A 27,203-nucleotide genomic window follows, 5' to 3' on the forward strand; every position below is an offset into this window, starting at 1 on the left:
TACACACTTCATCTGCTATTCGTGGTCAGGGGCTTTTTCTGGCCTGAAAATGTCATGCTAGGCAGGAGACAGTCTATGAGCAGAAAAAAGCCATCATACCACCAAGGAAAAACACATTTTTTTTTTGTAACTGCAGTGGCCATCAAAAATGGACTCGTTTTTCTTGTACACTATACCCTAGGCCTATAAAATAGTTTCACACTCACAAAAGGAGTGTATTTAAGTGAAAGTTTTGTGGCAACAGAATAGCTAGAAGTTAGGATGACTTAAAAAATAGTAAATCTTTAAAAGGCCCCAAAGAAAATATAAAATGTTACTGAGAGTTCTCCCCTTCTGTGTTATGTGTGTTAATCATGTTTATTCAGTGGGTCACACTTTATGTGCAGCATGTCAAATCTTGAATACTTTAGGGATTATTTTTTCTTTTTGGCTAAGCTTGGTGATTACATAAGTGTTAACCAGAGTAACTTATGAGGCAGGAAAACCCATACCAAATCATGTTAAATTACATGGAAGCTGGAAAGGTCTAACAAGAATTGAAGAATTAATCTGAAAAAAAAAAACACCTGTAAAATATTTTTATTACAGATACAGAATTCAGAATGTGAGATAGATCAGGACAGACTTCTTTTTAAAGTATGGAGAAAAAGGATTTAATTTTACTTTACTTTTAATTTTCTTATTCTTCCTTGAATTTATTGGGGTGATATTGGTTAATAAAATTATATAGGTCTCTGGTGTACTACTGTTCTATAATTGACTTGGGGTGGTTAGCACACTGAAATATACAGGTAATATATTCTAGAATGGAGATTTACTTTTAAAAAGAGGGGGTAAGATGACCCCTTGAGATTTAGAATTATATTTCTTACAGCTCATGTCCCTACAGACACTGGCTATCTTAGACATAGCAGCTTTGTGCTACTTTTGGAGGGTAGTTTATTCTAGTCTAAAAGGTTTTTATTACAGTTAACAAAGTGACTGCCAATAGTGACACAAATAGTTAGGGAATAAAAAGTTATAAAACTGAGATTTCCTGACTACCACATGTTATGGTCTTTTCACTAATATGCTAAACAAAGAAGTGCGTTCCATCACTAAGCAGTAAGCCACTGGGCCAACGAAGACAAGTTCATCTCCTGTGTTGCCTTTTCTCTTTCTCATGAAGAAGAGGCAAAGAGGTAAAGTCCTGCATGTTGATTTATAATTCTTCCCAGTTTCATCTGTAAAATATATTCATTTCTCCAAGTAGAAGCAGAATTTCTGATCCTTCCCTTACCCTTCCCCTTTGCCACCTGCAATGCTTTGACCGTGGTTTTTTAACACAGTGTGCAGCAGCACGGGTATTGGTTAAGAGGTCAGAGTGCCTGGGGTCCAATTTCAGCTTCATCATTTATCAGCCGACTGATCTTGAGTAAATGACTCTTTGTGCCTTGGTATCTCCATCTGTAAAATGATTGTAATAATACTATCCATCTCCTAGGGTTATTGTGAAGATTAGGTGGATTATTTATGAAGCTCTTACAGTGAGGCCTGGCACATGGGAAAGCATCATTTAAGTGTTCAATTAAAATAAGATGCTTGCTGAATGACCAAGTATTTCTTTGCACCTATATGAATGAAGATTATTCGGCAATTGATGAAGTTTCCCCTAACCAAGACATGGTTTGAGAATTTGCTGAACTTTGAATAACTCTACCTCTTACTGAGATAAGCCAAAAGATAAATAATAGCTATGACACATATACCTATCTTAAAGGTGCTTCACAATTATTCATTACTTGCTGAAAAACTCCAGTGGGCACAGGGAGGAAGAAGAAAAGTCATGTTAACATCTAAAGCTCATTAAAGTTTCATCTTCTTTTAAAGTCTGGGAAGACCAGAGGAATTCCCTTTCCTCTGCCAGGCTTATACAAATATTTGAACATAACTGTTGAAGTAAATTAAATGGGATTTCCTAAACAGCTAAATGGCCCAGTAAGGGTGGAGGATGGCAGAGGATCATATTGACACAGATTATCAGGGTTGAGTATGAATTGCAATGTCTGAGATGAGGCTGACATTCTCTAACAAATAGACCCTTATCTTACTGGAACATCTTATTTGAAAAAATATATAATATGCTATTGTTGACGTAAACATTATAAAAGTGATTTTTAATTTTTTGAAAAGAAAAATGAGCTGATGAAAAATCAACTTGAGGAAAATTATCCTCTTAAATATATATAGCAATGATTACCAGTCTGGAAGGTGTAGTAAATGACAAAAAAAAATGGCCACAAATTTTTCCCCATCTCTCTTTCTATATACATATCCATTGCAATAACTTTGCCATTTGTCATTCTTCCAATAAAAACATGAGATCTACTTCCAACCACTGGAAACAAAACTAGGATAGTCTGGTGATTTTTTCTTTTTACTAATAAAGAGTAGAAGAAGTCAAGTCATGGGAGTTCTGAGACTTGGACTCCACAGGCCGTGCAGCTCCTGGCTCACTCTCTTGCATCACCATGGAAAGGAGCCCGCCTAGCCCACTGAAGAATGAAAAGACACTGGAGCTGATGATTCATCTCAGCCGAGGCCTCCAGCCCAGATGGCTGACAGCTAACCCCAGCACGAGATGTGTGGCTGAGGCCCTCTTAGCTGCCAGACAACAGTAGCCACAGGAGTGACCCTTTGAAAAAACAGCAGGAAAACCATCTAGGCCAAATTGCTGGCCCACAGAATTGTAAGCAAATAAAAAAGTTGTTATTTTTAAGTCATCAAAAGTTTGGCTGTAGTTTGTTATGCTGTAATAGATAACTGATACATGGAGATTGGAAACTAATGGTTCTCAAAGCTCTTCGAATGAAATTGAAATTAAGGAACTATAGAGATTCAAAATGAAGTGAGGAAGGAAAAACATGCAAAACACTTCTGTTGTTTCTAACCAATGGCTGTTTGATATAAAATATTTTCAAAATTTACAATTAAATTGGAGAATTACAGGCTCTTTGTGCAGATGTGATTGGTTTTGCTTGATCTGTGCTTCCTGGACCAATAAAAAGGTATAAGATAAAATACAATATACAGTTTATATTTATTTCAATGTCTAGACGGCATTTGAGGAACACATTTCAGGAAAATAAAATGCAACAGATTTATTATGCTTATGAGAATATTTTTAAGCATTGTATGGAGGGGGAAAGTATCTACTAATGAATAAGTCCAAAGATCTCTTTTTTATTTGGCTAGATCCAGTTCTGCAGGGACGTAGAGATCTGTGGAACTTTGCCCATGATCCTCAACACATACTTCTTTCAAAATAGATCATTTCCTTTGATTTCCCTCACATTGTCCTCTCCAGTGCCCTACTTCTTCTTCCTACTAATGGTCACTGTGATGGTCTTGTGATGTTTTGACCTGGCTACGCTGAATCACATTTCCCAGAATCCCCTTTGTTGTCATTTCAGAGTCACGGGAAAGAATCCTTTGAGATTTGGCAGGTGGAGACGAAGTGGCGCCATACTGTAGCTCACATGGCATTACTGATGAGCAGCCTCGCCTCGTTGGAGTGAAGTGGCACGGGGTCTGCAAATAAATGCTGTGTCTTCTCTGGGTTCCTCCTGAGCCAGGTCTGTGTGCTCAGCTCTGTGACAAAGGGCCTTTCAAGGATGCCCTTGAAACCTAGTTCAGAAACAAGGATATACATTTCATTTCATTGTTGCGGGGTTTCAGCTCATGATTGTGGACACAGCCTGCCTGCGATCTTGCCTCTGACACCTGCCGGGTACACTCCAAGCTCTAGTATCAGACACAAGACAGCCTTACAGAGACTGCTTAACCAGCTCCACTGTTGCGTAAGCCAAGTCCCTGTTATACATCTGCTGGTTCTGCTCCTCCAGTATGTTCATTACTTTGACTATGATGAAAATAACAAAATTATCTCCAGTCACTTGATTAATTGATCCTCCACATCTGTGGAGAAAAATCAGAGTCCTCAAGAGACCACAGAAATGGCTTAGGAATTTAGGTGTGACAAATTATGAAGATGATGATAATAATGGGAAGATACCACATGCATAGCCCATATTATGTGTATGTTACCAATGCTAAGACTCATTTTATTCTACCAACAACCTCAGGAGACGGGTGCTATTATTTCATCTTCCTCTGCTTTGAGGCACAGAGATTAAATAACTTGCCAGTAAGTGGAAAAGTCAAGAATTAAACTCAATCATTCCGGCCCCAGAATATATGTACTGTGTACTCTTACATACTATTCTATGGCTTTAAAGCAGGGGTCTCAAACTCAACTCAGCATGTGGGCCGCAGAGCAAGATCACAGCCATTTGGCGGGCCGCACTAGGTCTACAAAAGGCAACTGTTACGCAACACTTTTCTCACTGCAGTTGAAAAAAAAAAATCAGTACAAAATTGTTCGGCGGGCCGCATGCGGCCCGCAGGCTGCGAGTTTGAGACCCCTGCTTTAAAGCAACCTATAAGTAATGGTTTTCATCCTTTGATTACCTCGCCTTTTAGCAACATCTCAGGATGAAGTTAGCTGATGGTGGCGCCTCAGGAAACTTCGGTTCTAGTCCTGATTTTTACCACTAACTTGCTGTGTGGTCCTAGACAAGCTAGGCTAAAATACTTATTTGTAAAAGAATCTCAGTGTTCTCATCCAACTTTAAAAGTTCACAATTCTTTAGTGTTAAAGATCTGAGACTAATGTTATAAGGTCTTTGAAGAAAAGCTGCTATCTCCAGTAGAATCAGGTAATAAAACCTGCAACTGTGTATCTGACTTCCTTGCATTTTCTGTCCAACATCAGCAATGTCAAAAACTCTTCTGTCCTTTTCATAGATGAGGACCCTATTAATCACCTACTTGCACAGAACTGTGAATAGCCACATAAGAAATGCTATGCTTTCACTATAAATTGACTAAGAAAAACTATCATAACAGATTGATGTTTCTGTCTCTCTTTCTCCTTTCCTCCTTCTCTCTCTAAAAATCAATAAATTTAAAAAAAAAGCCATGGCCAGATAGCTCAGTTGGTTAGAGCATCATCCCAATGCTCAGAGGTTACCGGTTTGATCCCTGGTCAGGGCACATACAGAAATAGATTGACGTTTCTGTCTCCTTTTTTTTTTTTTTAAGTTGAAAACGGGAGGCAGTCAGACAGACTCCCGCATGTGCCCGACCTGGACCCACCCGGCATGCCCACCAGGGGGTGATGCTCTGCCCGTCTGGGGCACTGCTCTGTTGCAACCAGAGCCATTCTAGCGCCTGAGGCAGAGGCCACAGAGCCATTCTCAGTGCCCAAGCCAACTTTGCTCCAATGGAGCCTCGGCTGCAGGAGGGGAAGAGAGAGACAGAGAGGAAGGAGAGGGCGAGGGGTGGAGAAGCAGATGGGCACTTCTCCTGTGTGCCCTGGCTGGGAATCAAACCCGGGATCCTGCATGCCAGGCCAACACTCTACCACTGAGCCAACTGGCCAGGGCTGCTATCTCTCTTCTTTCCTCTTTCTCTCTTAAAATCAATAAGTTAAAAAAAATCATGCTATGTTTGGTAATGCTTTTAAGTGAAGTTGATTTTATTAATCATAAGAACATCTGGGCCCTGGCTGGTTGGCTCACTGGTAGAGCCTGGTGTGAGGATGTCCCAGGTTTGATTCCTGGTCAGGGCATATAGGAGAAGCATCCATCTGCTTCTCTCCCTTCTCCCCTCCCCTTCCTTCTCTCTTCCTCTTCCTCTCTGGCAGCCATGGCTCACCTGGTTTAAGCGAGGTGGTCTAGAGCACTGAGGATGGCTCTGTTGCCTCTACCTCAGGTACTAAAAAAAAAAAAAAAAATGGCTCAGTTGCTGAGCAGTGGAGCAGTGGCCCCAGATGGGCAGAGTATAGCCTCCTAATGGGCTTGCCAGGTGGATCTGGGTCAGGGTGCATGTGGTAGTCTGTCTCTCTGCCTCCTCCCCTCCACTAAAAAAATAAAAGAAAAGAACATCTGAAGATGTTTGTAAAGCAAAAGTGAATATTCACTCTACATGAAAAACTTTATGGGGTCATTGATCTATGAAATTCTTGCAATTTCCTTCTCAGTTCTTCCTGGGTTCTCTGTGCACATGCCAGACAGACAAGTTTTGGTGAGTTCCTCACTATTACTCATCTATTTTAATTTCATTCAACTTATTTTACAAATGTAACTATTCCCATGAAATATGTGTTAAAATCAAAAGGACAGTTTTATATGTCACCGTTTTATTCTCTTTAGACCTACTGCCTATTTTTTGTTGTTGCTGCTTGCCTTTTTGTTTTTAAACCTGCAGATCCTTGGTACTATAAATGTTTCTGACAGGAGTACCACTTTCTTCTCTTTTTGTTTTTTGTCTTCACCATCTTTCAGCAAAAGTTTTTCCCAAAATCTTTTAACTTTTAGCAGAAAAATAATACAGGGTATATGAAAGCAATTCAAAAAATTGAAAAATTGGTCCAAGAAGAGTAGGAGCTGACCATTTTTACAGGGCAGAGTGCAAATCAATGACCTTCAGAATCTGGTCAAACCTGTACTGAGCTAATGGATGTAAAGCAAAATGGTACTCTTGGAACTCATGAGAAGGGTTAAGGTGACATTGCACGTAGAAATGTAACAATTGCTAAACAGAAGATGGACATCACAAACACAACTTTGCTGGTTATATTTCTTGTGTCTGAGCCTGTGTGGGGAAGGGTTTACTTTCTAAGAGGGGAAGACATATGCTATCACGCGTGTATTGTGACACTCCGGCACATGTCTTAGAACCCACCACTTAAAGGACACACATTAAAGGAGAAGGTCATATAACCTATGCCTGGGAAGTTTCCATAACTCACTCTTAGCTTACTTCTAAGGGCAACATTGACGGGGATTAAAAGGGATGGAGAGAGGATGAAAGGTGCCAGGCATAGCTCAATACTACCACCTCAGGAAAATCTTTCCTGATGATCCTCTACCCACGAGGGGAATCATCCTCGGTCTCTATTTTGTCACACTCTGCTATTATCCATGTCCTTATGCAGTGTCCTTGTCTCTCTCACCTGTTAGATTGTGATTGAGGGCAGGAACTGAGTCTCACTCATCGATTTGCTCTCAGTGTCTAGCATGGAGCCTGACATATGGAAGTGCTTAGTGAATGGGGAATGGGATGAAATAAATCTGATTAGTTTACTATCAAAATCCAAATTTGAGGTAGGGATCCAAATGGAAATGTTTCCAAGTTTGTGTAACAATTATCAAACAGTGCCTTTCTCTGAGATTGATGATATAACTGCATTTAGTTGCATTTAAAGAAAAGGTAATAGAATTTATTCATTTGAAATATCATAAAAGGCAAAGGCAAAAAGCCTCCAATGTGGTCATAATCCCAGTTACAGAGATGTGTTGTAGAACTGTGCACCTGAAACCTATATAAATGTTGTTAACCAGTATCGCCTGATAAATTCAATGAAAAAAAAATCTGCAACCCTAAAGAAATAACTTTTATCTGATCAAAATGTATGAGTTGCTTTTTTTGGCACCAAAATTTAAAGACAGACAGATGGTATTTAGGATTCACATATACATGTGGAGGCCAACCTCAATAGGGTGATTGTACCTAAGAAGTCAGGGAGTTTTGAATCTTAACTGAGGGGAACATGGGGGTGGAGGGGAGGGAGATACATTCAGTGGGACACTTGAATCTATGTAAACACAATAAATTAAAATCATTAATAAAAAAGCTGATATGAAAATATATACATATATATTTTCAAAAAAATTGTATTTTCAGAGGAGAAGCAATAATAAAAGAGCTACAATAACAGCTCTAATTAAACTGGAGACAGACATTGTGTAATTCTCAAAGAGCAGAGTAAACTGTGGAGGGGATGAGCTAATTGTCTATTCACTTGGCGTATTAGAAAGAAAGGGGCCTTTTGCCCAGTATAGCCTGGTCTCTTCTCTACAATATCTTGCTTTTGAGATCTTTGAAATTGCTATTTCAAATATAGTATACTAAGATTTGCTCTAATCTTAACTATGGAATTAGATGAGTCATTATAACTTTAAGTATAACTTATTGGCCAAGTCACGAATTTTACTCTTGGGGCCAACATCTATCTATATTATAACAGAAAACAGACAGACGTACAGTTTAGTATTAGTTTCCTCTGGTGATGGCACACAGAAACTACGTAAAGTGTGAATGATTAAATATGGTAACAATCACTATATGGAAAAGTTGTTCTTTAAAAGTTAAACAGCCCTGGCCGGTTGGCTCAGCGGTAGAGCGTCGGCCTAGCGTGCGGAGGACCCGGGTTCGATTCCCGGCCAGGGCACACAGGAGAAGCGCCCATTTGCTTCTCCACCCCTCCGCCGCGCTTTCCTCTCTGTCTCTCTCGTCCCCTCCCGCAGCCAAGGCTCCATTGGAGCAAAGATGGCCCGGGCGCTGGGGATGGCTCTGTGGCCTCTGCCCCAGGCGCTAGAGTGGCTCTGGTCGCAACATGGCGACGCCCAGGATGGGCAGAGCATCGCCCCCTGGTGGGCAGAGCGTCGCCCCTGGTGGGCGTGCCGGATGGATCCCGGTCGGGCGCATGCGGGAGTCTGTCTGACTGTCTCTCCCTGTTTCCAGCTTCAGAAAAATGAAAAAAAAAAACAAAAAAAAAAACAAAAAAAAATAATAAAAGTTAAACAATGACCTCAAACTAAAACTGAACTTTAGAAATCAAAGTTAAAGAAAAAATATCTTTTAAATTAATTTATTTTACCTCATTTATTAAAGCATATACTTTCAATGGACATTTGTTAAAGACCTTTTTGATGTCAGACAAGAGTAATCACTTCTGAGACCCACAAACAAGGATTCACACAGATACATAACATAATAGGCTATCTCTAAGGCCCTCTGTAATCTAGTCTAGCGTGGACAACTCTGTCGCTGTCTACACAACATTCATTTCATCTCTCGCTTGTAAATATATAGAAATCCTAAGATTGGTCAGTATTTATCTACTTCTCAGGGTGAGGTACCCTAATTTGTGTTACCTAATTAGGATTACATCACCCCCCTTGTCATAGTATTCCAGGAATAAAACAGTCAGTACATGGCTTTTCTCTGGCCACAGAGAGTGGTTCGAGAAAGAGTATATAACTGAGTTTAGGTTCAGAAAGTGGAGGCTCCCTGGGAACTTTTGTAAAAGACAGTTTGTATTTTTAGGGACTACTGTGAGAAATACTTTTGGTGACACATTGAGTGGATATAAAACTCAGATCTGTTACAACCATTTATCCACATCTTAGAATGATACAACACATGAAAAGAGCAAACACAATAAAATATATAGAAATATGGAGCCTGAGCCTTCATCAAGTGGGGGCAAAAGCCCAACCTATTTCTTGACTCTTCTAACTCATAGCAGCTTCAATTGAGTTTTCTGTTACTTGCAGCTGAGTGCATTCTAGTTTTAATAACTGTAATAGGAACTGTATTGTCAGAGTTGATTTCTGAAAAAGGAATATAATTTCAACAAATGAATAGTAGAGATGAAAGTTTGGAGATCCCTTGCCAGGGCCAGAAAATTGCAGGAGCAAAAGCAAACAGGTGTGAAAACACGCAGCATTCTCAGGAACAAGCGGCTCTCATGACATTACAGGGGAAAGGTGAAGCCGAAAGGCGGGTCAGTGTGGGCATCAGCCTTTTGGAGCGCTAACTCCGGTGGCAGAGGGCATGTGGAACAGAGAGAAAAAGCTACATACAGATGGCTGTTACAGTAATCTGAAAAAGAGATAATCGAGGCCCTCATTTGCACATTGGCAGGGAAGACAGAGAAGAGAGAATGAGTTCAAAGTCTATGTCAATGACAGAATATACATCATTGGTGTCGCACGCCAGGAGAGGAGAAGAGAGAGTAAAAACTGGACTACGAAGTCCCACTCTTGAGACATTTGGTAAAGGCCAATGCCTTACCATTATCAGGAACAAGAATTCAGGCAGCAGAGTAAGTTAAACCCTCTTAAATCATTTTTGGAATATGTTTTATATAATTGTTTAGAAAGACAGTTATAAAAACAACATATATACAAAACAACAGGAAATCTGATAAATGATGGTACATTTACTGAATAAGTAAAACAAGATGCAGTGGTTTACTATTTTCCTGTGGGTGTCTCACTTGATTGATAATATCTTCATGCCAGACACATCTGTACAATAAAGACCCCCCACTCTGTGGTTGCAGCAGTGTGGTGGGTTACATGTTCATTTCAACATCACCTCTTTCTCCACCACTAATAGATCCCTCAGCATCCTACAGTTGAGAACTGTAATAGAAGAGAATGTCATCGGATCATTTACAGCAAAATGGTGGGATCTTGATAACATTATACGAAGTGAAATAAGTAAATCAGAAAAAACCAGGAACTGCATTATTCCATACGTAGGTGGGACATAAAAGTGAAACTAAGAGACATTGATAAGAGTGTGGTGATTATGGGGGGAGGGGGGAGAGGGAGAGGGAAAGGGGGAGGGGGCAGGGCACAAAGAAAACTAGATAGAAGGTGACAGAGGACAATCTGACTTTGGGTGATGGGTATGCAACATAAGTGAACGACAAGATAACCTGGAGTTGTTATCTTTGAATATATGTATCCTGATTTACTGATGTCGCCCCATTAAAAATAAAATTATTAAAAAAAAAAAAGAAGAGAATGTCAAAAAAAATACTTCAGACTTGGGGAAAAATAAAAAAGCATTGTTCTGATGTTACCCTAGTTTTAGAAATTAAGAAAAATATAAATATACATAAAAAACAGATAAACACAAATATGTTTATATTCATTAGCTCTGGGTGGCAAGATCTGGAGTATTTTTAAGTTTTATTCTAAATTTTACTTTTCAATTACAGGTGGAATTCAATATTATTTAGTATTAGTTTAAGGTGTATAGATAAGTGGGTAGAAAGCTACATCATTATGAAGTGATCTCCCTGATAATTCAAGTACCAATCTGTCACCATACAAAGTTACTACAATATTATTGATTATATTGCCTATGCTGCATGTACTTTATACCCCCATGGCTACTTTGTAACTACCACTTTGTATTTAATGCCTTCACCTTTTCACCCAGGCCCCAATTCCCCTCCTATCTTGCAACCATGGGTTTATTCTCTGTATTCATGAGTCTATTTCTGTTTTGTTTTTTTATAATAATTTTATTTTTTTAATGGGGTGACATCAATAAATCAGGATACATATATTCAAAGATAACAAGTCCAGGTTATCTTGTCGTTCAATTATGTTGCATACTCATCACCCAAAGTCAGATTGTCCTCTGTCACCTTCTATCTTGTTTTCTTTGTGTCCCTCCCCCTTTCCCTCTCCCATTCCCCCTTCCCCCCTGTAACCACCACACTCTTATCAATGCCTCTTAGTTTCACTTTTATGTCCCACCTACGTATGGAATAATGCAGTTCCTGGTTTTTTCTGATTTACTTATTTCACTTCATATCATGTTATCAAGATCCCACCATCACATATACACTATGGAATACTACTCAGCCATAAGAAATGATGACATCGGAACATTTACAGCAAAATGGTGAGTCTATTTCTGTTTTGTTCACTTTTGTTCTTTAGCTTCCACATATAAGTGAAATCATATGCCATTTGTATTTCTCTGACTTACTTTATTTAGCATACTACCCTCTAATTCCATCCATGTTGTCACAGCTGGTAAAAATTTCATTCTTTTTTTGTGGCTTAGTAATATTACACTGATTAAATGTACCACTTTTTCTTTATCCAAATATCTACTGATGGGCACTTGGGTTGTTCCAAATATCTTGACTGTATATATCTTTCTGAATTACTGTTTCGGGTTCTTCTGGATAAATACCCATCAGTGAAACTGCTGGGTCATATGATAGATCTATTTTTAATTTTTCTGAGGAACCTCCATACTGTTTTCCAAATTGCATTCCCACCAACAGATCATAACGGTTATCTTTTCTCCACACCCTTGCCAATACTTGTTGTTACTGATTTATTGATAATAGCTATGCTGACAAGTGTGATATGATATCTCATTGTGGTTTTTATTTTGTATTTCTCTGATGATTGGTGACATTGAGCATCTTTTCATATGTCTATTAGCCATCTGTATGTCCTCTTTACAGAAGTGTCTATTCAGATCCTCTGCCCATTTTTTAATTGGATTTGTGTGTGTATGTGTTGAGTCATGAGTTCTTTATAAATTTTGGATATTAAGCCCTTATCAGATGTAGCATTGGCGAATAACTTCTCCCATTAAGTAGGCTTTCTTTTCATTTTGTTTATGGTTTTATTTGCTATGCAAAACTTTTTAGTTTGATGTAGTCCCATTTGCTTATTTTTTTTCTTTTGTTTCCCTTGCCTGAGGAAAGGGATCAGAAAAAATATTGCTAAGAAAAATGTCAGAAAGTTTACTGCCTATGTTTTCTTCTAGGAGTTTTATGATTTTGGGTCTTACATTTAAATTTTTAATCCACTTTGTTTTTTCTTATATATGATGTAAGAAGGTAGTCTAGTTTCATTTTTTTTCATATATCTGTCCAATTTTCCTAACACCATGTATTGAACAGACTGTTTTTACCCCACTATATGTTATTGATTCCTTTGTCATATATTAATCAAACATAAAGGCATGGGTTTATTTCTGAGTTTTCTATTCTGTTGCATTGATTTATAGTATGTGTCTGTTTTTATGCCAGTACCATGCTGTTTTGATTATGATAGCCTTGTAGTATAGTTTGATATCAGGTGGCATGATTCCTCCAACTTTATTCTTTTTTCTCAAGATGGCTGTAGTTATGGGGAACTTTTATTGGTTTCATATAAACTTTTTGATTATTGTTCTAGTTTCATAAAAAAAACACCATTGATATTTGGATAAAGACTGCATTTAATGTGTAGAGTACTTTGTATAGTATAAATTTTTTAAGCATGTTAATTCTTCCTATCCATGAGCACAATAGTGCTTCCATTTTCTGTATCTTCTTCCATGTCTTATAATTTTCTGAGTACAGGTCTTATACCTCCTTGTTTAAAGTTATTTCTAGGTATGATATTATTTTTTGATGCAATTTTAAATAGGATTGTTTTCTTAATTTCTCTTTCTGTTAGTGCTGTATTTTTTCTTTGACATCTTTATCGTTTCTATTTTATTTTCCTAAAATGTCCGTGTATCAATTCCATAATTTTAAAAGGTTATTGCCTGTGTTGGTTTCCCCAAAGAAGATAATGGTATGCAACTTGTGTGAAAGTGATTTAGTAGGAAGAGTTCTTAGGAGAAACCAGTAGGTGAGTAGGAAAGTGGAAATGATCAAAGAAGGAGTCCAAGTAAGGGTGTACTATTAGACATAGTCCCTTTGAGGATAACTCAAGGTCAACCCCTCAAAGTAAAAAGAACTGGAGACTTTATTACCCTTCCCACTGCCCTTCACTGATTAAGGGCTCCCCCAGTGCAGGTGCAAATGGTTCTCCTTGCAGGTAGGAAAACTAGGGCAGTTTGCTCACCAAGAGACACAGCTGCTGGTTGTTCAGGTGTGCAGGAAAATGGCAAAGGGGTCTGAAGGAAGACAGTCTGCTACAGGTACTCATACTACAAAGCCCTTACTGTTTTATTTCAAGAATATGAAAGCCTTCATTTTTATGACTGTGTTCACTATATTAAAAATGGTCAGTGTTGGTAAAAAAAAAAAAAGAGAACTAAATAATAATGTAATTATTGGATCAGCACTTCTTTCTGTAAAGAGAGACTTGAAAAGTCTTGCATTCTAAAATTAGTACGTTAGAAATGAGAAGCATAGGATATAAAACCTTGATGACACTGGGGACACCAAATACTGACTGCAGTTTGTTGTCAGAGAGCCAAGAGGACTGAAGTTTGGGGAGAGCTATCTTCCTTCCTGACAGCAACAGGCCAGACTGTTAAAAACCTTTGCAAAAATCAATGGTGGTCTGAATTACTCAATTTGTGTAGAACAGCTAGAGTGGAATGTAAACTATTTGGCTTCCACCAATATATTTGGGGTTGGCATCTATTAGGAATTTCCAAATTAAATACTCCCAAAGGAGGAAGAGAGAATGTCAGATTTGAGAGAATTAGCCAAGCAAAAGGGCCCCAGTACAAACTCTAATGTTTTTCCATATTTGCTAATACAAAGAGCAAGCCCACTGGCACATTATATGTTGGTAAGATCCTGGGTTGCTTGCTATGTTTCAACGGGGACTAGAATAGGCTATTTCATCTCCCGAACTTTGAAGCTATCTTCTCTCTCTGTCTTTTGCTTAGAGAGAGAGAGAGAGAGAGAGAGAGAGAGAGAGAGGAGAAACATTAACTTGTAGTTGTGTCACCTCAATTGTTCATTGATTGCTTCTCATACATGCCTTGAACAGGGGATTCCAACCCAGCCAGTGACCCCTTGCTCAAGCCAGCGACCTTGGGCTCAAGCCAGTGACCCTGGGCTTCAAGTCAGTGACTGTTGGGCTCAAGCCAGTGACCAGGAATCATTGTAATGATTCCACACTCAAGCTGGTGACCCCTCATTCAAGCTGGTAAGCCTACACTCAAGCCAGATGAGCCTGCGCTCAGGCTGATGAGCTTGGGATTTCAAACCTGGGTCCTCAGTGTCTCAGGATGATGCTCCCACTGCGCCATCACTTGTTCCGGCTCTGCTCTCTTTTCAATAAGTGGTCTACACACTAAACATTTCGAAAGGCACATCTTTCTCCAATCCCAGAAAGCCCAAGCATAGTTCTATTAGGTGGTGCCATGGTGGCATAATTTAAGGTATGGGAAAATAGGCTGGGAAAGTCCTGTTTATCCTCAAATAGCTTCCCTTCACTGACCTCTCAGCCATGGAGAATAGATTAAGATTGGCCATTTCAGGAATCAGAGGCAACAGTGGAAAGCAAAGATGGATGAAGTCTCAGGGATTTTTACCCAAGGTGGACGGGACTTATGAATAGACTTCAGGAGTTCTGGGACCCATACAATTATCTGAGAAATACTGCAAGTATACACATGACTGCATTTTCAGCTAAAATAACCCAGGGCTTTCATTATGTTTTCAAAGTAATCCATGACCCATGAAAAGTTAAGGAGCTCAGGAGTAAGTCAGAAGAGTTGCATTTTCTATGCCTGATTGGCTCCTAACAAGCCAGGTGATCTCACTTGGAGACTTCCTCTCCCCCAGCTTAGAACTGGGAAATTTCTGAGGCCTCTGCCTAGTTAAAGGCTCAGTGCTACAGCATGTCTTTTTGTATAGAGGCCAATGGCTCTCCTTTGCAAAGACTGCAGAGGGGAGCATCCAAATGCTTCTTTTGTACCTGCTTCTTATGAATCTCTCTGACAGCTTAGGGAATAGTAATAAATTAAAACAACATTAAAAGGAGAAAAGCAGAGGAAGAGGAGGGAGGGCAAGAGGGGGGGGAAAGAGATGGTGGAAAGGAAAGGGTAGAAGGAGGGCAGGAAGAAGGAAAGAGAGGGTGGGGAGCAGGAGAGATGACATCACTCACAAAGGCGTGCCTATACAACAACGCTGAACAGAACTGACACAAGGTGGTTTTAGGACCTGACCTTTGCCTTTCCTTATGCCCTCTCACTTCTTCCAAATATCACAGCAGCATACACATCTTTTTAAAGTTCAATTTTAGACCCTGGCCAGCTGGTTCAGTGGTAGAGCGTTGGCCTGGTGTGGAAGTCCCAGATTTGATTCCCTGTCAGGGCACACAGGAGAAGTGACCATCTGTTTCCCCCACCCTCTTCACCTCCTGCAGCCATGGCTTGATTCAAGCAAGTTGGTTGCCAGTGCTGAGGATGGCTCCATGGCCTCGCCTCAGGTGCTAAAATAGCTTGGTTGCTGAGGTGGCCCCAAATGGGCAGAGCATCACCCTGTAGGGGGTTTGCAGGTGGATCCCGATCAGGGTGCATGCAGGGGTCTGGCTCCGCCTCCCTGCCTCTCAGTAATAATAATAATAAAAGTTCAGTTTTAATTTTCAATAAAACTAAAACAGGAGGCAGGGGAATTACATACATGTGCATAGTCTCTTTTATTTTTAGATTTTAAATGACCAAATCATCATGTCCTCCAACGAGGGATAAAATACAGTACAGGAAGAATTTTTACAAGCTTCCTCATTTGCTTAATAGTGACATTGTGGGAAAATAACCTTTAAAAAACACTTAAGCATTTAACTTTGATCCTAAGTCTTCTCCCCACAGCAAAGTTTATTAAAACTAAATACTTCTTGACATTATAAATTAGGAAAACTGAGAGAACAGTTCACCCTAATTGGGAGCCTGGGCTCAGCATTCTAAAAAATAGATAACTACAACTATCACAATGCAGTTTATTGAAAATTTTATTGAGTCTCAGTCATGCATCAATAATAGAACTGCCACTCATTAATTAAACTTGAGTAAGGAAAGTCAGTCTCAACAATTTCAGTGATCTCTGTAGACTGAAATCAGCCTTCTTTCATTCACAGATGTGCTTTCCTCATTAATGGGGTGAAAGATCACACAAGGAGGGGGAGGAGGAGGGGCAGGGAAAATCTTTTCCGCTTTTCTTTAGTGTCTTGACTGCTGACTTAGCACTCACTCATCACCCCTATTGGTCATTCCCCTGAAAGAACTGTATTTCTGCAAGAGCATTGCAGGCCCATTCTTACTTCCTGTGCACCTAATGTGCTAGGCCTAATCTCATGGGTGTATTTATAGGAAGAGGCCAAACGGGGGCTGAGGCTAGACAGTCTCAAGGACACAGCACATGTTCTGGTCACCCTTAGAGTTCTGAGAGTATGGGACCATTGCTGCACTACTAGACTTTCATAAGGTTTTTATACTTTCAACATATCAAATAGAAATACCTGGAATTAAAATCTGTAAATGCTGGCTAAACCTCATCTTTCAGGAACAGAAGGTGAAGTAGAAACAAAGTAACTGAAAAATGAGCAACAATCTGAATGTTTAATAACAGAGTAATATGAGGACATAGCACTGACAGGATATTATTCAGCCTTTAAAATGAGTTATAAAAAGAACCTATGATTATGATGGATTCTTATGATTAAATGTTAAATTTTAAGAAGTAAGCAGTAAAATTTTATATCTCTGTCTTCAAAGATCTGAGTCTGTAATCATACCACATGATTACAATCAAGAAAATTGTGCAGGAAGAGGCGAGTCTGGTCTCAAAATGGAGGGCCATGATTTGAAGGAACCAGGGCAGTTGAGAAAACTGTTTATTGTTGGTCTGAGCTTTGAAACTACAGATGACAGCTTAAGAGAACATTCTGAGAAATGGGGCACACTCACAGATTGTGTGGTGAGGAGAGACCCTCCAACAAAACGTCCCCGGGGATTTGGTTTTGTGACTTACTCTTGTGTTGAAGAAGTGGATGCAGCGATGTGTGCTCGACCACACGAGGTTGATGGGTGTGTAGTGGAACCAAACACAGCTGTCTCTGGAGAGGGTTCTGTAAAGCCTGGTGCCCATCTAACAGTGAAGACAACTTTTGTTGGGGGCATTAAAGAAGATACAGAAGAATATAATTTGAGAGACTACTTTGAAAAGTATGGCAAGATTGAAACCATAGAAGTTATGGAAGACAGGCAGAGTGGGAAAAAAGAGGATTTGCGTTTGTAACACTTGATGATCATGATACGGTTGATAAAATTGTTGTTCAGAAATATCACACTATTAATGGGCATAATTGCGAAGTGGAAAAGGCCCTTTCTAAACAAGAAATGCAGTCTGCTGGATCACAAAGTGGCTGTGGAGGTGGATCTGGCAACTTGATGGGTCGGGGAGGAAACTCTGGTGGTGGTGGAGGTAATTTTGGCTGTGGTGAAAACTCTGGTGGAAGAGGAGGCTGTGGTGGTGGAGGTGGCAGAGGCAGTTATGGAGGAGGCGATGGTGGATAAATGGGTTTGGAGGTGATGGCGGGAACTACGGCGGTGGTCCTGGGTATAGCAGTAGAGGAGGCTGTGGTGGTGGAGGTGGCAGAGGCAGTTATGGAGGAGGCGATGGTGGATAAATGGGTTTGGAGGTGATGGCGGGAACTATGGTGGTGGTCCTGGGTATAGCAGTAGAGGAGGCTGTGGTGGTGGAGGTGGACCAGGATATGGAAACCAAGGTGGTGGATATGGTGGTTACAATGAAGGGGAAATTTTGGCAGTAACTATGGTGGTGGGAACTATAATGATTTTGGAAACTACAGTGGACAACAGCAGTCAAATTATGGACCCATGAAAGGGGGCGGTTTTGGTGGAAGAAGCTCGGGCAGTCCCTATGGTGGTGGTTATGGATCTGGTGGTGGTGGAAGTGGTGGATATCGTAGCAGAAGGTTCTAAAAACTCAAGAAAAGGGCTACCCTTCTTAGCAGGAGAGAGAGCAGGGAGTTGTCAGGAAAGCTGCAGGTTACTTTGAGGCAGTCACCCCAAATGCATTAGAGGAACTGTAAGTACCTGCCACAGAAGGAATGATGACCCATAGTCAGAAAAGTTACTGCAGCTTAAACAGGAAACCCTTCTGTTCAGGACTGTCATAGCCACAGTTTGCAAGAAGTACAGCTATTGATAAATGCAATGTAGTGTCAATTAGATGTACATTCCTGAGGTCTTTGATCTGTTGTAGCTTTTTCTTTTTCTTTTCATTACATCAGGTATATTGCCCGGTAAATTGTAGTAGTGGTACCAGGAATAAAAAGTTAAGAAATTTTTAACTTTTCAATATTGTATAGTTCAGGTTTTCTACATTTTAGTACAGAAACTTTAACAAAATGCAGTTTGGAAGGTGTTTCCTTGTGAGTTAATGAGTAAAGAAGATCATTGTTAATCACTATTTTGTATGACTTTTGCTAAAGTTAACTGTAAAGAAATACCTGCTGACTTGCAGTTGAAGGGGAATTCTCTCCATTTCCAAATCATGAAATGAAATGAATGCGCTCTGACATGTGGAGAGAATAGATAATTGTATGTTTGCAATGTGTGTTTTAGATAAATAGAATTGGGTATTTAAATTAACACATTTGTGACTTTAATAGCATTAAGACTTACCTTGAAACAAAAAAGTCTCAATTTCTATTTGGTTTTTGTGCATTTTCTTTAAAAACGTAATCATGATTTTAGTGTCTCAGCTCTGCTGAGCCCTGCCTCTGTTTAGAATAACTCCATTCTACATTCACCTTGGTCACATGTGAGCTGTTGCCATAGTTTTATTTGGGTGTAAAGAATGTCTGTTGGCCTTCTGTTTAAATTCTAGAAAGGGGTAGAAGCTGTTTTTACTCCTCCATTAAAAACTATTCTTAACTTTTCAAAATATATAGGACCACTAAGCCTCCTGTATTTGAGCAAACTAATGGGTACCTTTTTTTTTTCTTTTTAAAGCACTCTAAGAGGCCCATAAATCTTTAGTTATTTTCCTTAGTTTAATATATATTTTTTTGTACCCTGTACATTTTCCTGGGTGAAACCAAGGACAGTCTGGATATAACTGTCCCCAGAGACTGAGCGCAGCTAGAGGAGTACCACAGTTGTTTAGTACAAGCTCCCCGCTTCCCAGAGACCTGAATCTGAGGCTGGATTGCCTGGAGTTCTTATTCCAAATTCCAAAGAACACACTGTTACTCTATGTGTATGCCTGAACCTAACCCATGTTGGTATGAGGTAATTTGTTTGCAGACGTGGGTGAGATTTGTAGATAATAATGTCATTGTATAAACCAATGTTGACTGTTTTGCACCAGCCTAGTGATGAACCATTTCATTCAAGCCCTAAGTATGTGCCGAAGAAGAAGCCATGTTTTGCAGAGAGGGAGAAGGTGTGCAGCTGGAGAACCAGAGGTGAGAGGATTTACGAGCTCCACTAAGACTGGGGGCACTTTTGATTCTAGGAGAAACCAGAGAGGATTCTCCTGGTTGTGGAACCGGAGAATGTGTCAGGGCTTCGGGAGCTCTGAATGACTGAGAGGGAAGTGTTTCCCTGTGTGTTCGCTTGTTGGCCAGTGCCAGACTTTAATAAAGGAAGGGCCCACCAGTTTTTCGCTCCACTGTTTCTTTACTGTCTGTCTGAATCCAATGAGAACCTGCATGTGAATGGCCACGACGGTCGTGACTACTGAAGCCCAACTGGATGCCCCAGGCAACCCCTGTCTGGAGACAATGCTCTGCACATCTCGGGCCATACTTGCAACTGAGCTATTTTTAGTGCCTAAGGAGGAGACCTGAGGAGCCATCCTTAGCAACTGGGGCTGACATGCTTGAATCAATCGAGCCATGACTGTGGGAATGGGAAGGGAAAAAGAGCAAGTAAGAGAAGGGAGAATGGGAGGAGTAGAGAAGCAGATGGCTATTTTCCCTGTGTGCCCTGACCAGGAACTGAACCCGGGACATCCACACGCCAGGTTGATGCTCTACCATTGAGTCAACTGGCCAGGGCAAAACCAAGTAATTTTATCTCTTCTTTTTTATTTATTTTATACTTAAATTAAGTTACAATATACTTTGCCTGACCAGGAGGTGGCACAGTGGATAGAGCGTGAGACTGGGATGTGGAGGACCCAGGTTTGAAACTACTAGGTCGCCAGCTTGAGCGTGGGCTCATCTGGCTTGAGCGAGCGGTTGCTGGCTTGAGCGTGGGATCATAGACATGACCCCATGGTCGCTGGCTTGAGCCCAGGGTCGCTGGCTTGAGCAAGGGGTCACTCTCTCTGCTATAGCCCCCTGGTCAAGGCACATATGAGAAACAACTAAGGCACATATGAACTAAGGAGATGCAATGAAGAATTGATGCTTTTCATCTCTCTCCCTTTCTGTCTGTATGTCCCTATCTGTCCGTCTCTCTGTCTGTCTCTGTCAAAATAATAAATTACAATATACTTTCAATGGAATTATTTTTATACTGATAAGTAGGTTAATAATGAAAATAAACCCAACTTTAATATCACTTAAATTTGTATATAAATTAAAATTTTAAAATATTGTTTCCTATTCTGACTTGATTTTTTTCATTGCTATATGAGGATGAAAGTAAAATAGGTAAAGCCAGTTGTGAGCCCTAGAAGTGAGTGAAGGTGTTAAAGCCCACCAAGTATGGAGCAGAGCCCACGCTCAAAAACCAGCCTGCTAGTATGCAACCTTCTACCAAATCAGAGGCACAAAAACAACTGCATCTACTAGACTAGAGAAAATACTTAGGAACAAATCTTCCTGAATTGACTTGAGTACAGCATTTCTGCTGTCTTTACCTGCCTAGCAACCATTCTACCACCCTCTCCATCTGGCCCTCATTTTGTTTTGATTGGCCATCCATACACCCTTAGGCAGAGCTGACCTTACCTCCCATGTCCATGTCCATATCAGCCATAGTCCAGTGGGATCCAACCTCAGCCAATGTGAATAAGCCCTGAGACTTTAGTTGGAATGACATTCCTTCCATTGGGTTGCAAGACCGGTAACACAGAAATATGCTGTAGCAGATGATACTTTTCACTACCATGTGATAGGTCCTGTCTGAGAATGAAATAACCCAAAAAGCAGCACAGCTGAGAATACAGTGAGATGATTCCTGGCGACACTGTGTGAAACCTGGACTAAGCAATACCTGAGACTTAATACCGACCGCTGGACTTTTCATTCACACGAGTCATTGAACTGTTACCTCTTTACGCTAATTTGAACTTTTCACTGTTTTTATTGTTGTTACTTGCAACCAAAAGACCCCTGACTCATGATTCCGCAATTACCCAGCAAAGTGTACACAAACATACTTTCTGATGAAACAAATGATTATTGATTAAAGAAACCATTATAGTTTTATATCTGGTCATCAAAATTGTCTGTGATCACTTATATAATGTTGTAATCTATTATAATCTTTTTCCTTTGGGCAAACATATTTGAGCATCTTATAAGATGTTAATTTATCTGGAGGGGCAAATACCAAATCAAACAATTGTAACTACTTGATTTTTTTTTCCAAATGGTTGTGTTATAGTCCTTTACTAATTTTGGAACCCAATAAATTACCTTAAATATGCTCACTCACACTTGACAATCTGGATATCTAGGGTGTTTAAAAATAGTTTTCAATAAACAAATATTAGCTGATAAAGCAGAAAAAAATGCTCAATTAGCCATCCTTATTCAATCTGAATTTAGACTTTTCCATAAATATTAAACTTGAAAACTCTTTTATTAGAAATAATTCTATAAAATAATTTAGATCAGTGATTCTCTAACTTCAACTTGCATCAGAATCACCTGGAGATCTTGCTTTAAAAACTTAGTGACCACACTCCCCAGAATGTCTGAATTCAGTGGGTCTGGGGAACCTGAGACTTCTCCATTATCAACAAGTTCGCAGGCAATGCTGATGCTATTGGTCTAGCAACCATGGTTTAAAATTCACTTATATAAATTTTAGAAATGTTTGGCCTTTTGGTGTCATTGTTGGTATTTACTTGGTCTCTCTGATTAAAAACACAAGCCTATGTTTTCTGCAATCCAGGCACAATTTAGATCTGAAAATTCTGGACATAAAGACAATAAGTGTTTTAAAGGTGAATGGGAAATAACAGAGTTTAAAGTAATCTGGACAAAAGCTTGATTGAAATAATTCATTATAGAAAGCAATCACCTTCAATTTCCAATAGATGACATGACCAGTCAGGCATTCTGCCACACCAACCAAAAGTCAGACTTCAACGCTTCCTCGCTGCATTTATCAGCAAAGTTCACCTGGCCAAAGTAATCAAGTCTACATGAATTCTTAGGTGCCTTTCTACCTCTGCCTAAAAGAGCAGTGGTTTCCGTCTGCCAACAGGATGGGTACCTCTGAGGAAACACAGGTAAACAGCTCAGCAATACCTAGCTAATCCAGCCCTGGTCTGTTGGTTGCCTCAGTGGTAGAGCATCGGCCCAGTGTGTGGATGTCCCAGGTTTGATTACAGGTCAGGGCACACAGGAGAAGTGACTATCTGCTTCTCTACACCTCCCTCTCCCTTTTTTCTTTCTCTTCCCCTCCCACAGCCATAGTTCGATTGGTTTGAGCACTCCAGCCCAGGTGGCTGAGGATGGCTCTGTAGAGCCTCTGTCTCAGGTGCTAAAAATAGCTTGGTTGCGATCATGGCCCCAGATGGGCAGAGCATTGGCTCCAGGCGGGGGTTGCTGGGTGGATCCTGGTTGGGGCGCATGCAGGGGTCTGTCGCTCTATCTTCTCTCCTCTCACTTGGAAAAGAAGACAAAAAAATATCTGGCTAATCTACATCATCATTAAAATGAGAACATAATTAAAAGAATATGCCTGATCTCCAGGAACAATGCCTTGTTACTTTATAATGATGTGATAACACCAATCCATTTAATTCAATTTCACTCTGACTGAAACTTTAAATATTAGTCAGCCATAAAAAATATGAAATGTTGCTATTGGCAACAACATGGCTGGATCCTGAGGGCACCATGCTAAGGGAAATAAGTCAGAAAGAGAAAGACAAATACAGTATCATCTCATTTATATGTATAATCCAAAACAAAACAAAAGCAAACTCAGAGAAAAAGAGATCAAATTTATAGCCACCATTGTGAAGGGGAATTGGATCAAAGTGGTCAAAAGTTACAGACTTCCAGTGACCAGTCCTGGGGACACACTGTGCAGCATGGGGACTATGGTTAGCACTGCTGTTCTTACGTGTGAAAGTTAAGAGAGAAGATCCTAAGAGTTGTCATTATAAAAAAATTTTTTTTTGTATCTATATGAGATGATGTAAGTTAACTAAACTTATTATGGTAATCATGTCAAGAAATACGGAAATCAAATCATTGCAGTGTACCCCTTGGACTTACACAATGCTATACATCAATTATATATCAATAAAACTGGAAAAATAAGATAAAATAGGAATGGGTCTGAATTGAGTTTTATGGTGTTAAGCACAACATCCTATTGGCTTTCTTTAAACATGCTCAAATGAGTGGTTGTTCCCTGAGAAACCATCCCATTCCCCCCATCTTCCCTTACTGAATGGCCATGGATGAAACAAGAAGCTTTCATATTTTAACAACTAAGACAGATTATGACAGAAACTCCATTATAAATCACATGTAAAATACCTCCTCTGACTGGATATACATATGCATGTAGAGACAAGGAAACATTTGGATGCTCCCTGCACTCACACCCACACGCCTGAGAAAAACAGAGCCCTGGTCAAGGAGCCAAGTGACTCGCCTTCCCACAGTCCCACTTAAAGCCCGGAACACTGGGAGGTGATGTCCCTCATGTGGGGGCGGGGGAAGGAGGAGGAGGGGAAGGTTTTCAGAAACACCATCAAGCATTTTGCCAACAGGACAGCTGGACAAGTAGAAAAGGGACCTGGGAAATCAGTGGCAGCAATAAAATCATCAAAGGAGCAGAAAGGAGGACCTCCATGCACTCGGGAACTGACAGAGGCAACAGCCCTTCCTCCGGATGCCGGGTGAGGCATTAAGAGAGCAAAGCAGGCCCTGGCCAGTTGGCTCAGTGCTAGAGTGTCAGCCCAGCATGTAGATGTCCCAGGTTCGATTCCCGGCCAGGGCAGAAGGAGAAGCACCATCAATTCTCCACCCTTCCCCCTCTCCTTTCTCTCTGTCTCTCTCTTCCCCTCCCACAGCCAAGGTTCCATTGGAGCAAAGTTGGCCCAGGCACTGAGGATGGCTCCATGGCCTCCACCTCAGGCGCTAGAATGGCCCTTGTTGCAATGGAGCAACACCCCAGATGGGCAGAACATCGCCCCCTAGTGGGCTTGCTGGGTGGATCCCAGTCAGGTGCATGTGGGAGTCTGTCTCTCTGCCTCCACGCTTCTCACTTCAAAAAAATACCATAAATAAATAAATAAATAAATAAATAAAGCAAAACACCCAGGGTGTTGACCTTCATAATAGGTCGTTCTTTCTAAAGAAGTGTCTCTTATTGCACCACACTCTATGTTAGCATTAAAAGTTTTTACTTTTCCATCAAATCCATTTGCATATGTATTATTACTCCCATTTCATAGAAGTTGAACTGAAACTCAGAGTGTTGATGAATTTCCTCAAAGTTAGTAATGGTAGCAGAATGTGAGCCCGAGACTGAAGAGTTCAAAGCTGTTCTCATTCCTGCCGTGCAGTCTCAGCATTAGAAACATTTCAAACTTCCTGACTAATAAGGAAGAAAACTCAGATTTATGTGCTAGTTGTCTCAAGAGATGTGCATTTTAATTTCACCACTGGAGTGGGGGAAGGAGCTAACCCCAGAGAAAATGAGTGAAATGGGGGAGTTACCGATGATGTCATAGAGAGGAAGGAGAGGGAGACTGGCCATGTGACAGCCCCTTAGGTTGTTTGAGAATCAGTTTCCAAGTCTGCTTTGGCCAAAGGAGCTGGGGTGAGATTTTCAGCAAGATGTTCTTTAAGATACAGGCTGTCCTCTGGCAGAGCCAATGTAGGTCACCTTCCAAGGTATCCAGAGGAAAAGAGGCCAGTAATACAATTTCCAGAGCCATCACCAGGGTGAACACCTGGATTTAACTCAGGGGTAAAGAGTAATCACAATATTTTGCTGGTCTTCAGAATTTATAATGACCCTGCAGGGCACAACTGCCCTAAACAAACCCCATCTCTTTCTGCGGGTGCTGACTGGACAATCACAGCTTCGCACCTCCCCAAATGTCTCTTCTCTAATGTCTCTCTGTTGAGAATCAGACAAGTAAAAAAAAAAAAAAAAGAAAAGAAAAAAAAGCTATAAAAAGTGAGCTAGGAGCTTCACTCCATAAATGCTTTATTGCCTTCAGAAGTTCATATATGAGGGCAAATTTCCAGTATCACAATTTATTTTTGAAAAGTAAGCATTATAAAGCATTTGATCAAATGGAGAAAGTTAATTAACAGATGTTTCCTAAAATATAACAAAAAATTTAGGCTCATGGGGCATGCTACTACTCTACTATCCAGGGGATCAGAGTTGGTTTAAATGGTTTCTAATTTGTCATATGCTTACTGTGAATACAAATACACATGGTAATCCTTAAATTAAAGTAAATTAACTCTGCTGTGACATATAAATCAAAAGGGAGAAATGTAAGAATTATAAACTTCCAACTTGTTAATATTGTTATTTGATTGAAAAGCTCTTATTTTGGGTGTCAAAAAAGAAAAAAAATGACAAATTATGGATTAGTTATTTTGTTCATAAGTCATTAAATGGCATGGCATAGCAGTGCTGATTGAAAAATAAGATATGCTAATTTATGTACTGCTAGTAGAATAAATGAAAATTCAAAATAATTCAAAATAGGTGAGTCTATCCTGGGCTTTGTCATTTCTTGGTTATCAGTATTAATAAAACAGTGTAATTTGAAAATGAAATGACTTCCTCAGCAGATAGGGCACAGTGCACCGCTCCCTGCAGCTTGAAGAATAGAGCCCAGATGAGTTCTCTGATGACAGTATCTCGGTTTGCCATTGCTTCGGCAGGGCCCCTGTTCTTGTTTCACACATTTGTGTTCCTAGGCAGAGTCTGCTGCCTGGGAGATTTAAACAAAGCCTCCAGTTCAACCCAGTGAGCTTTGTCCAGTAGGGCTTCCAGGTGAAATTATCATCCACTGTTCTGGCTTTCTAAGAGCCCACCATCTAGAGCAGGGGTCAGGAACCTATGGCTCACGAGCCAGATGTGGCTCTTTTGATGGCTGCTTCTGGCTCACAGACAAATCTTTAATAAAAAAAATAATAACGTTAAAAATATAAAACATTCTCACATATTAGAATCCATTCATTTCCTACTGCTCATGTTCATGGTTATGGGTGGCTGGAGCCAATCACAGCTGTCCTCCGGGACAACACCCAATTTTTATTGGATAATGTGTAACATACACGGGCCATTGTATGGCTCTCATGGAATTACATTTTAAAATATGTGGCGTTCATGGCTCTCTCAGCCAAAAAGTTTCCCGACCCCTGATCTAGAGAGTGGTGACAGTTCACTTGGCTTCTTTTGGAACTTAAAACCCAAGGAAAGAAAGTGAGAAACTGACAACATCATGTTTTTGGGGATACATAAAGTGCCTTCTCCATCTAGTTTCAATAGTCACCTGCCCCAGATTGCCCATGGGGAGTCTCATGAGAATCACTTCTGATTCCTAAGAGAAA

At 40.2% G+C, this 27,203-nt stretch overlaps 1 protein-coding gene and 1 pseudogene across 1 annotated transcript in view; one reads left to right on the top strand and one right to left on the bottom strand.

Moving 5' to 3' along the window:
- Positions 1 to 27,203, bottom strand: part of NCKAP5 (NCK associated protein 5) — a 1,041,554-nt gene that overhangs the window by 271,613 nt on the left and 742,738 nt on the right. The gene's annotated exons all lie outside the window — the stretch shown is intronic.
- On the top strand, positions 17,225 to 18,650 carry LOC136378376 (heterogeneous nuclear ribonucleoprotein A3-like; annotated as a pseudogene).

The sequence above is a fragment of the Saccopteryx leptura genome, chromosome 7, assembly GCF_036850995.1.
Source record: "Saccopteryx leptura isolate mSacLep1 chromosome 7, mSacLep1_pri_phased_curated, whole genome shotgun sequence".
NCBI classification, from domain to species: domain Eukaryota; kingdom Metazoa; phylum Chordata; class Mammalia; order Chiroptera; family Emballonuridae; genus Saccopteryx; species Saccopteryx leptura.